The sequence below is a fragment of the Marmota marmota genome, unplaced genomic scaffold, assembly GCF_001458135.2.
Source record: "Marmota marmota marmota unplaced genomic scaffold, marMar, whole genome shotgun sequence".
Classification (NCBI taxonomy): domain Eukaryota; kingdom Metazoa; phylum Chordata; class Mammalia; order Rodentia; family Sciuridae; genus Marmota; species Marmota marmota.
The window spans coordinates 950,308-967,533 of record NW_025999925.1 but is presented as its reverse complement, the minus strand read 5'-3'; the positions used below and the strand labels follow the sequence as shown (position 1 = coordinate 967,533).

Genomic DNA, 17,226 nt, shown 5'->3' with positions numbered 1-17,226 from the left:
AGCCAATCAGCTAGATGTTGCTGGGGCCTCTGTGAGCCAATCATCAGCTGGCAGCTGGAAGTTTGCTGGGGCCCCTTCGGCTGTGGCTCTCAACAGGAGGGGGCATGGGAAAAGGAAAGACAGTGGAATGAATCTGATATAACCTTCCTATATACATATGTGAGTACACCACTGTGAATCTCACCATCAGATACATCCATAAGAAATTAATAATAAAAAAAAACCTATGGGTAAATGGCAGAAAGAACAATAGAGAGAAGGGAGCAGGAGATGAGGGGATGGAAAGGGAAGAAAAGGTACTGGGGACTGAATTAGAACATGATATACTCTATGCTTTTATAATTATGTAAAAATGGATTCTACTGTCATGTATGACTAAAAAGAACCAATTAAAAATGTATTTTGATACCCAAGAAAGTATGTATTTTCCTAATAATTTTAAATAAGGGCATTTTGATTTTATCTATGGCTACATAGTGATCATCTCAGCTAGAGGAATATTAGGCAGTCATTAAGATGCCACCATCAAAGAATATCAATATTCAAGAAAATCATCATTTTATCAGAAAGAATAAAAAATTCTGAGTTGTTATTTATACCTATATGTGTATTTTTTGGCAGAGTCTTTCTACCAAAGATTCACTTAAAATGCTGCCAACAGAGTGTTTTGAGCTTCCCCTGATATCATGGAAACGATATGATGTGAAGTCAGGTCAAGGCAGGGCTATACCTGCTTACAAGGGTCGTTCCTTGAAAAACTTCTGGGCTTTTTACACATTTACACCACAACATGGTAACATTTAATATCTATTGTTGTTATTTAACCTAATCATTGTACCAAAGATATAATTGATCTTTCTCCTGTGGGAGGAACACAGAATAACAATGCCCTAATTTTTGTATGTCTCTGTTCTATAATGACAGGCTGTCATTTTCTATAATTTACCAGAGATTATGAACAATGTGCGTAGGCTGAGTGTAGTTGCTTGGTAACCATCTTTTAAAACTTTCTTAAATGTAATTGCTTCTCTGCCAGGAAAACATTGATCTTGCAAATTTGCATTGGACTGCTCTTGAAGCAACTCAACATATTAAATATCCTTGCACTTTTTATTTCAACTTATTTGCCTTTTAAATTCTGTTAAGGTAAGCCACCTTTGTTATGATCATTATTTGTCTTTGAACAAAGAAAGGCTTCCAAATGATTATCTGTACACTGTCATTTTTCCTACTATTTTTCTGTATCTCTTTTCATATTGCTTTTTTTTTTTACAGTTGAAGGTAAAAACTGGCGAAGAATCATGAAAATCCCCCATTTCATCCTCAATTATTCTAAATGCTTTCAAACACCACAGATAAGTTTTTAAAAACCTGGGTATAAAAATTGGACTGAATGTTCAAATTGAATGTTCTTAGGGCTACTTTCCCTGATTTTACCTCTGGCTACTAATCAAACATCTATATTGCTATTTAAGAAAATATGAAGTCTAGCAGACCCCTAGCATATAACTCTATTTTTAAGGGTTGTATCTGCCTATCCTGTGGTTAAAAATTAGAATTTAGTCAAATATATGTTGTTAGTATTGCAGGGCAGTATTTCAAATCACTAATTGCTGCACTATTTAAAGTCCATATTGTATAGCTACCTGCCTTTTTCCATGTGGCAGAAAAATCTATTGATGTAGGAATAGTTCACAGCTGAGAAGAAAGTTGTCTTACTCTTTAATTCTAAGTTTGAGGTGGATATGAGATGGAAGAAACTAGAAATATATTTGAGGCACTGAAGGAACATGCTTATATTTCTGGCCACCAACACTCAGACTTAATAAATGACCTCCAAGCAAGAGGAGAGGAAAGTTTAGAGAAAGGAAAAAAAAAAAAATATTAATAAGGAACTAAAAGCCGTGTAGAAACTATGTACCTGTCTCTACCCCTTAAAATCTTTCTTATACCTCAGAATCCTAGAGAGGAAAGCTTGGCAAAATTGCAGATGGTATATATGGAAAAGAGTGGGCCAGAAAAAAAACCCTCCCTGAAATTTTTCACATGAATCCTGAGATCCAGTTATTCCTGGGGCCTAGAATGAGGATATAGAAGTTAGCTAAGAGTGAGAGCTGGTAAGTCTGCCAGGAGGTCACCTTGCAGAGCTGAGAAGGTCTTCACCAAAAGAATACTTCATGCATTTCTAGCCAGGGATCACATGGAACACAGAATTGAATGCAGAGTACTGGTAGCACCAGAGCACAGGGAGGGAACCATAGTCGAAGGCTCTAAGCTCTGCCCCAGGTAACACTGTATGCTCCATGAACCTAGAGAACAGACACACTATATCATCAGTAAACACTAGCAGAGACATGACCTGAGAGAAGTTACATACATCCTACAAGGCCATAGTGCTCTCATAAGTGTCTTTGGGACTCAAATACTTCCCTGAAGAGAAGCTGAAAAAAGATAGAGCATTCAGCTCACTAAGTTTTAACTTGATAAATGACTTGATTATAAGTCACATTTTATTGAGATAAAAATCACTACTAGACTGAGAACATCTAGAAAAATACTTGTTCCAAGTTATTTAACATTGTCCAGGGAAACAAATTCTATTGAGTTTTACAAATAAATTGCACTTATTTGCACTATGTTGAATTCATACCTGTGTGGCTCAGCCTGATTGTGTGCCTCAAGACATAAAGGGTTTGAGGGGATAAGTGAGGTAGGAGGCAAAAGAGGAGTCAAGTCTGAGTGAATTGAAGTGTCCATCCCATATGATACAGCCTGGTGATATGACCCGGTGTAGGCTATTTGGAAATAAGCAATCCTTGCTTGAAAGCTGTTTCCACTGACCACTGGTTATGTTTCAGGTCAAATTATCTGATGGTCCTGAATTTGATTTTTATTATCTGCAGAAATACAATATTTAATATCCAACCTTATAGGATTGTCATGAGGTTTTTGAGATAATAAATATTAAAATTTTGGTATATAATGTCTGGAATATAATTACAATGTATGATATCTTTTATCTCCAGTGATTTGCTCATGTCCCTAGCCCTGCCCACACCTTCTATCCCTAACAGCCTCCATAAGAAAATGTTCCCCAGAAGAACTTCTTTATTCACTTCTGTAACCATAATGACTCGCACAAAATAGGAGCTCAATAAATAGTTGTTGAGTGAATAAATTGAGGCTAGGGAAGCTCTAGGAAGACAGCTAGGACTTTTAAAGCAGACTCACACTCATAGTCTCCAGGTGTTAGAATGGGAATATATCCCATCTGGAAGGAGAAAGCTTAGACCTTAGTGGGAATGAAGAATGGAAGAGCAACTAATAATGAATGGTAAGTCTCAGGTGAGAAGGTTTTGATGAGAGTGAGGAAAACAAAAAGGAACAGAAATATATGATCTATAGACACAAAACAATCTCAAGCTTTCAAAGTTTACCTTAATAGACCACTGGTTATGTTTTCTAAAACTGTGATGTACATTTATGGGGAGGTTCCTGGGTGTATGTTTCTAGTGTGTGTTTCTGAATGTATACAATATTTGGATTTGATTTTTCAATTTTACCAGATTGTTTTGGGTTGGTCTATTTATATTCATCCTCTTCCTCTCTTTCTCTCATCTTCCTCTAACATTTACCTCATGCAAACTGAGTTTTCTGAATGAAAAAGGTAAATAGAATTTAACTACATCACAAGGTCAGTACTAATGCTTTATGAATCTTTAAGAGCTTGTAAAGATGAAGGAAGTTTAAAAAGATTTTCATTTGACATTTCAAGACCACTGTAGGTTTTTAGAATACAATTAACCTTTAGACCTGGCTCATTTTTAAAATGGGTAACAGACTTGACCTTGACTAAGAGCAAACTCTTAAAGGATAATGGGATTAAAATATAGCATGTTTTCCTTCTTTTCTTCCTTCCCCCCCCAAATTAAAAACCTTCAAAATCTCATATTCATAATTTTTATTATTTTTATCATGACTCCTGGGAATGATGGCTAATGGTTTTCTGAAGGAAGAATATTTCTATTTTTGAAGAGATATCCTTGACATGGTAAATGATCCTGTTCAATTATGTTTTCCTTGAAAATTCTCATCACTTGATTTCCACATTTTTTTACGTATAAGGAAAGCTCTATGCACTAAGTGGTCTGCCCTGACATTAGGACATCCTTCATCAAGCCCTAAATAAGTGTTCTTTTGTTCATGAAAAAAGGAAAATATTAATTCTTAGGTTCTTCTGAAAATAGCAATTACAAATACATGATTATTTGAAGACTGTATGACTATGTCATCATTCAATAATCCAAAGGAAATGTTTCATGCTTTCTGCAAAGATCTTTCTCTGAGACCAGCAAAGTGTTGACTAAGAAGAGCAACAATAGAACCCCACTGAAAACCACGATTCAGTCTAGTAAGTCTTAAACTTTAATACTTTAGCAATTGTCTGAAAATTTTGTTGAGCCACAGATCTCTGGGTCCTATACTCAAGGATTTTGACTTAATAATTGTGTAAAGTCTTTAATGGTGGTCTCCAAAAGGATATATTCCCATTCTTACACTTGGAGACTATGAGTATGACCTTATTTGGAAAAATGGAATCTTTGTAGATATAATGAAAGCTGTTGAGATTAGATCATCCTGGATTATCTGTCTGGTAAATATAACAACAGAAGCTACAGAAGAGAAAAAGACATACAGGGAGACACTTATATGAAGACAGAGATTACAGTTTGACAGCCCTAAACTAAGGAATGCCTGGAGCCACTATAAGCTGGAAGAAGCAAGGAAAGATCTCTCTGCCACCCTCCAACCCCTTCAAAAGCTTTGAAGGGAACACAGTCCTGTTGATATCTTTATTTCAGATTTATGCTTCCCAGAATTGTGAGAGAATAAATTACTGTTTTTTAGGCTGCCCCATTTATGGTGGTTTGTCATGCAGCCCTAGGGAACAGGTGGGGACTGAGAACTTGCATTTCCTACAAGCTGCTACTGCTAAGTGGACCATACTTGGAGTAGCACTGATCAAATAGCCACTTTAAGTTTAGATAGAAAAGGACAATTTAAAAGACATCTCATTAAGACAGGTGGGTGTAAGGAGTTTAGATCATCAAACATCCTAGGACATCTGGAGGTGAACATGATTGAAACTAAGAAGTTAGTTTTCTCCTTTTAAGAAGTTAGTTTTCTCCTTGCTGCTGAATGAGTGGCCTTTTGCCCATGGGGACCTATTAACAATATCCTGGTTATCCTAAGACCTCTGAGATTAAACTTCTTTTCCTGAATGAGAGACTGTAGATTAGGACAGCCTTTAGTGTAACAACACTCCAATAACACCCTTTACATTTTTTTTTTTGTGTGTGTGAGGCAGGCAGGTGCTGAGGATTAAACCCATGGCCTCCGGCATAATAGGCAAGCACTTTACCACTGAGCTATATCCCCAGCCCACCCTTGGGTTCTTTGTAGCATTCATTCTCATTGTGATGATTTGTTTCAGTGTCTGTCTGGAATATTGTCAATTATCTAAGGCAGAGGCCGTAAATGTCCTTAAACCACTATGTGCCTAGTTCCTAACACAGAGTCTCAATAAAAATGTCAATGAATGGAAGACATGACATTAGAATGCATTTTGACATATTGTACACAAACGGAGCACAACTTCTCATTCCTCTGGCTGTATATGGTGCAGAGTCACTCCAGTAGTGTAATCATACATGTATATAGGGTAATAATGTCTCTTTCTATTGTCCTTCCCAAGCCCCACCCCTCTTCTTACTCCCCTCTACACAAACCAAATTTCCTCCATTCTTCCTTATCTCCCTGCCCCACTGTGGATCAGCATTAGCTTATCAGATAAAACATTCAGCTTTTGTTTTTTGGGGATTGGCTTATTACACTTAGCACAATATTCTCTAGTTTCATTCATTTACCTACAAATGCCATAATTTCATTCTTCTTTAAGGCTGATTTACTGAAGTTTTTTATTAAGCAGTTTTAGCAAATAAAATGGGATGTTATAAATAGAACAACAGATGATTATTAGGTACTTCTTTCTGTGCAGCATGATTTACTGAATTAAAATCCGTGTTTTATAAATACGCTCACAGGCTGTCAGTTCTAGTGATTGGTGTGATCTAGCTTTTCACTTCTCAGGCACGTTGACATTCTGTCAATTCAGGTTATATACCTGCAAAAAAGATGACACTTTGTGGAAAGCACTCATTTTAATACTCAGAAAATAGTTATGTTTTTATTAGGCTCTTAAAGACAGGCTTTGAAATTGCAACTTCTTTTTTTTCTAATGAACAATTTGAAATTAGCTTTTTAAGTGGGTTATTGCTTTTCATTTCCAAGAACAAAGTAATCAGTTTGCTACTATGATTACCTTACACTGGTCAGAATTTATTGTTGAATCACCAGCTAGCACACAACCTGGTCTTCAGTTTTGTGGGGGGTTATGAGCTCCAGTTCTACAAGGTGATCCAGAAAAATGTAGCAAAAATTATTATTTAACAGTCACTCATTCTTCTTCAATGACATCTCTTCAAGAATGTTTGTCAACTAGATGATATGTGTATTAGCAACTAGCTGAACTATATATTATGCTAGTAGTACAAAGTCTAAGTTTTAAATTCATATCTGTCTGAATCTAAAAGACCACATTCTTTTCACAAGTGTGATGGTGTAGGCAGTGCTACTTCAGGCTAGAATGTAAAAGGATGTGGAAGACTTTTTTTTTTTTTTGCCGATAATAACACCATAAAAAAGTCCAGACAACATAAAATTCACCTGTGAAACTTTTGAAGCCTTTTGGGTGTCAGGAAGCCTTTACAAACTGATTATCAGAGAGAAATGTCCTTTGTATGTGAGTGGTATGCTCTGGCTGCTTCAGGGCAGAAGCATTGATTGGATACTGATTGGAGGAGGAGAAAGTCTGCCAGATCCCAAGGGACTTGACTGACCTACACAGAAAGAGTGGGCAAGTAAACATCGATTTACCCCGAGTGGATAGATTCACAGAAAATTACTCCCAACATCATAGTCAAACCAATGAGAACAAAGGTAAGTTAAAAAGTTCTAAAGGTAACTAGAAAGAAAAAAGACACAACATATACTGACAAGAATTATGACTGAAAAATCAAACTACAACAATAGTGGAATGACAAATTCAAGCGCTTAAAAAAACCCGTTCAATCTAGAATTCTATATACAGTGGAAATATTTCCCTTCAAACATAAAGTAAAATAAAGACATTTTCAGGGAATGAAAACTGAGAGAATTTGTCATCTAAAAATCTTTACTACTAAAAATGCTAATGGGGCATTTTCAGTTGAACAGAAATGAGATCAATAGAAAACTTGGATCTTCAATAGTGAGCAAAGAGTGTCATAAACACTAAAATAAGTGATAAATATACAAAATTTTAAACATTTCCTTATATCTTTAAAAGCCACTTGACCATTTAAAACAAAACCAGCATAAATGCATAATAAAGATATCAGAAAGAGGCCTGGGGTTGTGGCTCAGCAGTAGAGTGCTCACCCAGCATGTATGAGGCACTGGGTTCGATCCTAAGCACCACATATAACAATTAAAAAGTAATATTAAAAAAAAACAAAAAGAGAAAAAGGGGTGAATAAAAATGTACTGTTGTAAGCTTTTAATACTATATATAAAGAGATTTTTTTTTTCAGATGAACTGTTTTGACAAGTTAAGGTGATATGTGGAGTAGAACAGGAAACAAAACTGGTTCTTGTTGATCAGAACAAAGTTTCCCTGCCTTATGATGTTGGTATAGTGCAGTTCTTGGCTTCAGGAATCTTGGAAGAAGGGGCATATCAAATACTGTTTGTGTGGACTCGGATATCATCTGTCACATGGATTCCAAAACATTTAAGTATTTAGTCCTTGTTCAGAGAGAACCAAGACCTGTCCCAAATTTTTATGGCCAGAAAGAATTTTGCTAGGGTGTGCTGGTAAATGTTCAACAAGTAGATCTCTGAACAAAGAAAACCCCTGATGGGCAGTGTTTGCCAGTTTCTGTGTGTAGCCACTACCAGCATGACTGATTTCAAGCTACTAACGTGATGATTTTGAACTTGGGCTTGGAAGAATGCAGAGCAGCAAACATTCCATAGGGAGGCAACAGATAAGTTCTCAAGAGCATAAAGATAACAGAAAATTGTAGCAAAATTCAAAAATGATGAATTTTGAGTACCAAATACCTTTGCATTTAATATTGGAAATATTAAATAATAAAGATAGAGATCATATTATTTGCAGATAATCTGCTTGCTCATGTAGGACATTTAGTAAACTTTATTTTTCTTCACGTGTAGCTTTTTCATTTGCTCTTTTTATCTTCAATTGTTCTTGTTCAGATTGGTTTTCATGCAGTCTTGGCTTCAAATTTTGTTGTTTCACTCAATTATTTGGGTGTGATTCATTTTGTGACATTAATGCTTGTGGTATTTTTAAAGACAAACATTCTGATAGTGAAACATTTACTAAACAAGATTTTGTGTCCAAATAGCATTATGAGCAGATAAATGTCACTCTTTCCTACTGTTTTTCATAATCCCAAACTATATTTTCCTGATGATTTATTTTTCTGAATCAGATTTTTATTCAGGTATCTTTAAAATATACCAAGCTTTCAATATACAATAAATAACAAATATAAACTTGGGACATATTCCAACTTTTTGCTCTTTATATATAAAGAAAGAAAGCAGTTTATACATAGCTCTAAACATTGTAATTTTGAATTTCCTCATTATTTTATTCTATGCAAAATATTTTTCCATGTTATATTCTATATATCATATTTATGGTTTTTGTTTTATGAGAGACATGACAAACACTATCAAGGAATGTTTTGTTGAATAATTCATGGTTATGATTTATTAGATACAAAAACACAAGAAAGGCTATGAAGGTCTATTTTCTTCTAGAAAAAAATGACCCTGATTCTTTTATATCTTCTTATCTACATTCATTGCATAATTTTGAAATACCATAAAACCAAGACATTTTAGTAGCCTGTATACTTTTGCATACCCCCCTGCTTGTCCAGTGTCATTCATTCTTCTACTAGCCATCAATCCATGCATCCATCCATGCATGCATGCATCCATCCATTTAACAAATAGAACCTTCTATGTACCAGGCCATTGTCTCCTGCAGAGAAAAGCTGACATAACTGAGGGACAGATTCAGGGATTGATAGAATTAAAGATCCCCAAAGACATAGAAGTCTTCAAGCAAGGCAGATTTGTTACATCTGTTACGTTCATTTACCCTGAGTGGAAAACATGGAACCCCCAAAAAGGGATGAGGACAACTGGGTGGATGCTTCTGAGGAATCTGACTCTCTGGTCTCCCCCAAACCTTCAGTTCTGCAGGACAGCACACCTTACCCTAGAGAGCTGATACTTCCACATGCTTCGAGACACTGGGGTTGCTCTCAGCATGCTGGCAAGTACTCTCTTCAGGAACAACCCCAGGTCCTCTGCTGGCTGCCAGGTATATAACTAGGTTAAATTCTAGCATAACCCAGTTGGAGGCATGTTGGGTCTGATAAGCAGGGAAAGAGATTACACCCTGGAGAAAGTGTGAGAATTAACTAGCTTGTACCAACAGAACCAGGAGAGCACCCTGATGATTGGATTTTTAAAGATACTTGGAGAGACTGTATAAATAAGAATTTGTTGACAGACAGACACTTTCTTAGGATACAGCACTTAACATCTTGGCAAAGACCCAGATGATGGGACACATTTACTGGTATTCACAGAAGTCTGGAGAAAGTGATACCCAAACTGAGCAAAGCTAAGATGCCTTAGTCACTGGGACAGATGTTGAAGGAAGAAATTTAGAGACTTAAGGAAGTAGGCAGGTTAGAATGGGTAAATTATGGGAATTCAAAAAACACTTCAAAGGATGTTCCATGGGAGGATCCAGAGAAAAGCCCTTTCACAAAGACCATTAGTAATGTGTGAGAGAACATGTCATTGGCATTCAGGGTGCGTGTCCTTAGAGGGTAAGGCTGTTGGTAAAAAATCCTTTTAAAGAAAACTCACTGTTAGCAATGTGGATAATAGGACCCTAAAGTAATATAGGTCAAGGAACAGCAATTTATTCTTCAGCGCCTGATTGAAGGGGTAGTGTTTGTAATTTGATCATAATTATTAGCATGACAGCCAAGGGAGCCTGACCCTCAGAAAGTTTCAAAGATGATTAATAGAATACAGCACCACTAAGGCAAAATAGTAGCAAATAAAGGTACTACTCAATTTGTGCTCTCAGAAGAAATGAAGGACGGTTGACTGGGAGACAGAGGGCAATTGTCTTAATGAGAGCTCATGATTCTTGCTCAGTTCTCGGTTTTGAGACAACTTTCTTATCTGAAATCCACTGAATAAAGTGACTTGGTCTCCAAAATGAAGAATTCTGCAATAACATGACAGATATATATTTCAATGATTCCCCCCCCAAAAAAACCAAAAAACAAAAACCTATGGCAATTTAATAGAGTAATTGTACACTGGAAAAACAGCAGTTCATAAATATTTTGAGGGCTATTTGAAACACGGTGTGAGCTGATATTGGAATATAGACACTGGAAGTATCATCAGGGGCTCATTGTTAGAGTAGGGGCATATTGGAGCCAGACAAGAAGTGAAATCCTGGCTAAAATGGAGTAACACCCATTTGGGATTCTTTTCTTGTGGGATAAAAGCTAGCAAAGAGAAGAAAATGAAGATGAAACTCCTGAAAGAGCCATCAAAGATATTGAATAAAACCTAGTCTTTCTGCCCAAGAGAATGAAAAAAGTTTACTGCCTCAGTTAAAATCTAAAGAATGCAGGGGGCTGGGGTTGTGGCTCAGTGGTAGAGCACTTGCCTAGCATGTGTGAGGCACTGGGTTCGATTCTCAACACTGCATATAAATAAATAAAATAAAGGTCCCTTGACAACTAAAAATATTAAAAATAAATAAATAAAAAGAATGCAGGGGTGGTGGTCCTTGTCATGGCCTCATTTAGTTTGCTAATATGGTCCTGCAGAAACTTGCTGGATCCTGGAGAATGTCAAGTTCAACCAAGTAGTATTCCTCATCAGGCATACAGTATTTGGCTGTTGGTTTGGCAAATACTCTTTCTCATTTTAATCAAAACAGAGGATCAGAAATTATTCATATTCATGTGGGCTGGGTGATAAACTTATTTAAAATTCAGCCATAGAGCTATGTTAACTCTTCTACCCTTTATTAAAATATAGTCCAAAGAGGGGACTGTGTGTTTATCCTGCAGAAAATCACACTGATCCATTATATCATGTTGATTGGGCAGAATTAGCAAGAGGTGGCACATGTACTCCAGAGGGTAGGAGACAAGCCATATGAAGATTCAGGGATCTTGGACTTTGGTAATGCTTTCAGGGGCCCAGTATCAGAGGCATGCCAAGATGCCTTCTCCAAGACAAATTGGTGCACCTTGTATCCCTACTACAACATAAAGGCCTGATAAGCCTTTTGGGTTCTGAGACAACATATTTCGTATTAAGGGAAACTTCTCCAGGTTATAAGTAAAATGGAAGGTGCCCATCTTTGAGAGGGGTCTAGAACAGGAAAGGGTTCTGTAGCAGATCCAGACTGCTGTGTGAGCAGTCCTACCACTTGAAGCGCTGGAGGTGTTGGTGGTGGGCAAAGATTCACTGTGATGTTTATGGCAAGTTCCAGAGCAAGAATCACAGGATGGGTCCCCAGTGTCCAAGAGCGTGGCTGTGCTGTCTACAGCAGAGAATTGCACACTTTTTTGAGAAACAGTCCTTGGCATTACTCGTCTCTGGTAGAGAAGTAACACTTGAATACGAGGCACTGAGTGCTGATATATGTGGAATTTCCTATTACAAACTGGGTCTGTCAGAGCTACTGAGGAGTAAAGACAGGCTGAGCAGAAGTCTTTGGAAAGCAGAACAGTCCATGGGATCACGCCTGAGCAGGACCAGAGGGTGTGAACAATGATAGCCAGATTAGCTCAGATCCCTGTTTTGGCCTCTGTGGTTACACCAGTGCCTCTTTTTCAGTTCACTTATGCGACCAACAAAAGGAGAAGAAAAAATCCCAGGCCTGAATTATAGATGTTTGGCTGACCACTGATGGTTTGGTAGAAGGCTTAGGGCACTTGGAGCTGGCATCTAAGGGCAGGTTGGGATGTGAATTCTTCAACAGCAGATGCAACAGAGTTCAGAGCCAAGACCAGGTGGATCAAGCATCCCTGGAAGATGCCAGCCAGGACAGAGGATGGCAGGTGGACCAAAGCTCCTTTGCTAAAGCTGGCCCTTGGGAATTCATCCTGACTTCCGAGGAAAGCAATGGAGGAGGGGGAGAATCTTAGAAATGCCCCAAATTCCTGGACTGGATTGAGAAAACCCACAGAATTATTGATTATGTTGTTTGACATTAGAGATCGAAATAGATAATCAAAATAAAATTATATTTTACATATGTGAATTTTGTGCTTATAAAAGTGTACATCTGCTGCATTTGTTTAAGTCATTTGTGTTTCTTACATAAAAATGATTTTCACAGACCATTGATCTTTAGAATGTGCCCTTCATGTTGATGGTGAAGATTTCCTGTCCTTCCTCTTGGTTCCTTCTTCTCACTTTTAACAACCTCTCATCTTGGGAGGTCTTCTTTGCCTCCTCAAGGTCCTACTTTTTACCTTTTCCAGCAACAGTTGTGTGCTGGGAGTGAAGTCTGGGTATACTATGTGCCAGACACCATGTTAAATAGTGGTAATGAAAGCATGAACTCCATAGTCCCTGCTCTCAAGAGGTGGACAATGTACTGGGAGAGGGAGATGAGGATACAGATAATTACGAGGCAATTGATAAGAGTTTTGATAGAAATAAATACAGGTATGTAAAAGATTTATGAAGGACCAGGGAGGGCATCAAGGAAAATTCAAAATGACATTTACACTCAACTCAAAGAAAAGCTGGACGTTTTTTCAATTGACTAAGGGAAGAAATGTAAATATTTGAAGAGAGAGAGAGAGAGAGAGAAACAAAAATACCCTATGTATGTTAGCATATGTGGCACTTAAGGAATAGACAGGAGAGTGATGAGGTTGAAAGAAAAGTTAGGACCAAACCATGCAACTTCTGAATGCAAAATTCTTTAGGGACTGCATTCCTCCCACCCCCACCATTTATAGGAGGGAATTTAAAAACAATAACAATTAGACAACAGGAAAATAATGTCAACAGATTTGTGACTTGAAATGATTACTTGACTACTGTGTGTAGGTTGGAGGGTAGCAGATTAGAGAGAGGGGGTTCTCTGTGCTCAACAATACTGGGACCAGAATCCCACCTACCAAAATGTAGTTGCTTGCTCTAGGAAATACTTGCTCCAGGAATAGCAGACAGTAAACTTAACTAGAGAGTTTGCTTATCAAGACTTACTTGAAAAATTTCTTTTCACATGACCACCAATTCAAATTTACTAATTCATGAGGTGAAAGTTGAAAAACATAATGATGAGGGTTGAGAAGGGAACAGGAGGTGAGGATGTGGTCTCATGTCTGGGTGGTGGCAGAACTAAGGGGAACTCAGGCTGGTCACCATCCTGCTGCTTCAACGGACTCTGCCCACATTCCTACTTCCCAGGTTATCCCTGTAATATCCCCTGCCCAGCACTCGACCAAGAAACTGTCTCTGATTTTCTGGCATGAATTGCAAGGCATAGATTTTGCATAGGAGAGTCATACCAATATAATTATAAGTTTTTCTCACCAGAAATAATATTTTTGTTAACACAGTGAAACCTAAGAAAGAGAAACCAATAAAGCAAATGATTATTCTGCAGGTTCTAACTAGAAAGAATTGCTGAATACATTTGGTTACATTTCTCCTTAATCCTTCACATTTCTTTAATACTCTTATATTGGAATACCATCTTATCAATACAATTTTATTCTAATTCTATCAACAGGCCCAAAATTCAAGAGTTTATGGTCTTTCAATACCTGGAAGCAACCCTTTGTCTCAAACCAGAGGAAATGCATTATACCTGCATAGACTGAAAGAAGAGACTAAGTTTTATTCTTTAACAAGTCCAGTAAGTTAAAAAGGTCTGTGTAGTTCCTGCTATAGCCTTCATCTGAATTTCTCTGCCTTGTTTTTCTCAACCGGAAAAAGAAAGACAGCTTGGGAATATCTCATATTAACATTAGAAAAATTCTGTGGCTAAGCTCCTTAAGTAAAGGAGTTCATTTTCGCTTGCATTTCCCAAAGAAGATTGAAGTGCTTCCTCCCCACCCCATTAGCAATGTACAGTAGCACTTCCTTAAGTGCAGGTTAGAGAGAAATTAAGGGATTCCTGGACAAGAAACTAATGGAATGCAGGCAAAAAGTCCATCACTTCCCTGGATTTCCACTTACATGAATATAAAAGAGTCTAATACAAGTATTGGAAACCGATAATGGAATATATGAAAGGGTGGCACCAATTTGCTAGAATTATTGTTGGTTGTGGCACAGAGAGGTCTGAAATGGAGGACAGACTCATATGAATCCAGGCTCTCCATCTGAAGACTGGAAAGTCAAGAAGGAGAGCTCTTGGTAGAACCTCCTCCCCATTCCCTATTTAGAAGGATTAGTGATGTGATAGCCTGACCGAGGGTGACAAGGAGAGGACATGTACCCCAGTGACATGCCACACTCTGTGGGGCAAAGGATGCTTTTATTCCTGGCTTACAAGGAACACAGACATCTGTTGCAAAGAGCCTCATCTGGCTCCTCATGAGGACAAACATGCCAAACAGAACTGGGGCACTGCTGCAGCTAATTCCTGGCTGCTCAACAAACACAGGAGCTCAGCTCCAGCCTGAGGACTGTTCTTCCCTCTGTCACTGCCTCTGGCTTTAGTTCTAGCTTAGTGACCTTTGACTCAATGACCCAGGCTGGTTAGTATTTATACTCTTAATGAAAAATAACATTAAATCTAAATCTTTACTTTTTATCTTGAGTTTAAAGATTTGGACAAAGATCCAAAAAATCTTTGACAGACTCTATCTCAATTCCCCAAACTAAACAAGTAGAGATGACCCTTTTAGGGTGGGAAAACTGATGAAATCCATTAGAGAGATGCACAGATATTGCTGCTTAAAAAGGTGTCAGGATGAAGAACCAGATCAAATGCCTTCTTATGAACTATTGTTACTGTTAAAAACAGAGGGGAAAAGTAGTTTTAAATTTGTGATATTAACATGATAGGGAAGTGGTTATTAAGTGTACATAAATAAGCAAGGTGATCATGAAGAAAACTGAGGTCAGGAAAAAAAGCATAGGAAAAAATTCCGATTTCCATACTTGAAACCTAAATAAAAATAGTACATAAAACCTAAATAAATATGGTACATATACATAATGAAATACTATCCAGCTATAAAAAGAAGAAAACTCCTTAATTTACAACGATATGGATGGAACTGGAGATAATTATGGTGAATACAGAAAGACAAGTACTGGGTTATCTCATTCATGTGGAATCTAAAAATGATCTCACAGAAGGGAGTAGAATGCTAGCTTCCAGAGGCTGGAGAATGGGGGTGGGATGGGGGCAGGTTGATCAATGGGTATTAAGTTACAGTTAGACAGGAGCAAGAGGTTCTGGTGTGCTATTGTACAGTAGGGTGACTATAGACAACAATAATATACTGTACACTAAAAAACAAGAAAGGATTTTGAAAGTTTTCACCACCAATAAATGGTATAGGTTTGAGGAGATAGACACTCAACCTTATTCAAACGATATCCAATGTATATATGTATCAAACATTACATGGCACCTCATTAGCATGTATAATTTTTATGTTTTGTGTATCAATAAAATAAAAAAATAAAATTATTTTGAAGAATGTTTAATAAAGTGAGAAAAAATCAAAATCTGTATTTGGGTAGGAATATAAGTTGAAAATGCTTTGTAAAGTTGATACTAATAACAATGTCTAACTTTTGTGACGTGCTTTCTATGTGCCAAACATTATACTCAGTACTTTGTATAAAATATCTCCCTATGATTCAATGAGTATAAGTTCTAATGATATACTTTTTGCAGATAAGGAAACAAGTCTAGAATTTTTGGGAAAGTTCTATTTCTTTTTCAGAATCCACATGATCTCTAAACTATAAACTGCCTTTGCATTTTAAAAATGCATCTATAGTATACAAAAATAGACTTGCAAGATACCCTCTAAAATGATGATAATGGTAGGAATTATTGCAATTTTTGTTCTTTTTTATTTATACTTTTATTAAAACCTCCAAATTAACAAGCTCAAGCTCTAAACCACTTTCTTGCTTTCTCCAGCACATGCCCTTACTTGACCTCTTACCCTGCTTTATTTGCATTATTTTCCAATGGGATTTTATGTCCATGATGGTGGTCCTCATATAATTTATGATGTTAAATCATTAATGAACTTTTACATGTAAACATTAACTCTACACTGGCAATACAACCTACAGTGGTTAAATGGGTGGAGCCGGATTACTGAGTTTCAATCTTCATTTGAATTTACTATCCTTATAACTTGGGTAAGTCAACTAATCTGAAAAAAATTAGTGATTGTTTTTTCAGTAAAAGAAGAAAAATAGTAGCTATTTACTTTATTTTCTGTGAAGATTAAATAAATTAATATTTATAAAGACAGTGACTGGCTCATAGAAAGCACTACATAGTGTTAGTATTAGCATATTAGTTATTGTCTTATTAGCATACTTATTAAATATTTAATATACACTACATATTTTAGAAAGGTTTTCATTAAACTAAATTCTTTCAGGTGTATGTTAGTCAGTTTTCTGTCACTATGACAAAACACCTGAGAAAATCAACTTAAGGGAGGGAGGGAAGATTTACTTTGGCTCACACACTTTGATAGGCTTCATCCATGGCTGGCTGACTCCATCTTTTTAGGCCTGTGGCAAGGCAGAACATAATGCAGGGAGCATGTGGTAGAGCAAAGTCGCTCACAGGTGGCAGCCAGAAGGTAAAGAGAGAGTTCACTTTTGTAACAATGTCCTTTCTCCAAACTATTAAGATATAAATCTATAAACAGATTGATCCATTCATGAGGTCAGAGCCCTCATAATCCAATCACTTTCCAAAGACATCCACCTCTGAATCGTGCTGCAGGGGGGAATCAAGCCTTC

General features: G+C 37.1%; 1 long non-coding RNA gene across 1 annotated transcript in view; it reads left to right on the top strand.

Annotated features, from left to right (window-relative positions):
* The window catches only part of LOC125615802, a 37,030-nt gene extending 20,436 nt beyond the window's left edge, over positions 1 to 16,594 (top strand). The window contains exon 3 of the long non-coding RNA XR_007346392.1: positions 14,003 to 16,594. This is a non-coding gene — a long non-coding RNA (uncharacterized LOC125615802). The remainder of the gene's footprint in view (positions 1 to 14,002) is intronic.
* The last annotated feature ends 632 nt before the right edge of the window (positions 16,595 to 17,226 follow it).